Here is a 1,623-nt window from a genome sequence, read left to right as displayed (position 1 = left end):
TCAGGTTAGCGGTTCGGTCGGATACAAAACTGTCACCCCTAATGTAAGGTCAACTTGGCCGACAATGTGTGATACCAATCATTATAAATCAAGCACTAGCCCATACCACCAGATCACTTTGTGAACTTTTTTTATTTTGATAGTTATCACTTTGTGAACTCTGCAACTCATAAAGAGGAGAAAAAACCGCACCATTCTTGTGATATTAGATTTTGTTGGTGAAACACAAAAACACAATTGTCATCACATAAATGTGGTAACGTTGAATCATTCATATGAAGCCCATACACACATTAAGAAGGTGCATTATGCACAAACATAATCAAATTAAATAACATATTGTGCAGAATAAATAAAACACTATATATAATATTATTCCATAAATAAATGTCTCGAGATTCAAACCAAAAAAAAAATATATATATATATATATATAAAAAAAAAAAAAAGGGGGGGAAATATAACCGTTCAATCCATGCTAACAAAGAGGTGTGGGATCCCAAGTGATCACGGTCGTTGATTTTTCTCCGAGGCCAATAAAAATCAACGGTGGTGGTCAAATGGACAGAGGCTAATGAAGAGAACAACTAGACAGTGATCAAGTACACCCGGGTTGACTTAAGATATGCTACATCTGACTGAGTCTTCAACCGTTTGAGCCAAAGACTGAAGATTACATCTAACAATTGTATCAACAAAAACACAAGTTTCTTCCTTAGTATTCCCATGTGGAATATCAACTACGTAAGATTCAACAACAACCGTTCCACTTGATCCACTGAGCGAACTCGGATGAAGAGTTGTAACAGATCGGTAATTAGCAAGTCTATGATCTCCACCCACAACACTAAAACTAAGAACATGACTCTCATCGTCGAGTATCTCGAGGCGCTCTTTACTTGAAGCAGCTGGTAATCCCGATACTACATGCACTTCTCTTAACGTACCAACCTCACCATCTCCATCTAACACATGGCAGCTTTTTACGAAGTGCTTGTACGCTTGTGGATTATCGAAACGACGGACTACTGACCAAACTGTAGAAACGGGAGCAGAGATTGTTTGGATTACGGCAGAACAACATTGGTTGGGACCAGTAGAATGAGCATGGTGACGTGCAACAACTTCGGGTACGGGTGTAGTAGTAGTAGTAGTGCATGCTCTTTGTGATGGTTTGTAGTGGGAGTTGTTAGTAGTTTGTTTGTGAAGTTCTAGAGAAGATTTTGGTGTTGTTGAAATCATTTTTTCTTTCTTTCTTTCTTCTTGTATAAGTTGTTTTGATGAGAAGAAGAAGGAAGGAGCTGAGGAAGAAGGTTTGGAGATCGGGGTTTATGGGATGTATATATGAAGATATGAGAGGATCGCGGAGAGCGAGAGGGACGGAGAAAAGTGGGGTTAGTTGGTTCGACGTTTTAATTAAGTTCATGTGGGTGTATTAAAATAGTGCAAGTTGCATGGATTGTATCAATTGTATTTGGTAAGTTACTTTAGTGGACATGATTTTAAAGCTATGGAATTACACATTTGTCCAGGAGATTGGATATGATCTCATGTGATGAGAGCAAGCATACAAAATATGATATTGTTCTAATTATCGTAAAAAATAAAATATAATATTGTTCT

General features: G+C 37.6%; 1 pseudogene; it reads right to left on the bottom strand.

Annotated features, from left to right (window-relative positions):
- Window positions 1-243: 243 nt before the first annotated feature.
- Window positions 244-1,420, bottom strand: LOC147483498 (abscisic acid receptor PYL4 pseudogene; annotated as a pseudogene).
- Window positions 1,421-1,623: the final 203 nt, after the last annotated feature.

The sequence above is a fragment of the Coptis chinensis genome, chromosome 8, assembly GCF_015680905.1.
Source record: "Coptis chinensis isolate HL-2020 chromosome 8, ASM1568090v1, whole genome shotgun sequence".
Taxonomy (NCBI): Eukaryota; Viridiplantae; Streptophyta; class Magnoliopsida; order Ranunculales; family Ranunculaceae; genus Coptis; species Coptis chinensis.
Note: the sequence above shows the minus strand (reverse complement) of the source record. Positions and strands in the feature narration are given on the sequence as shown.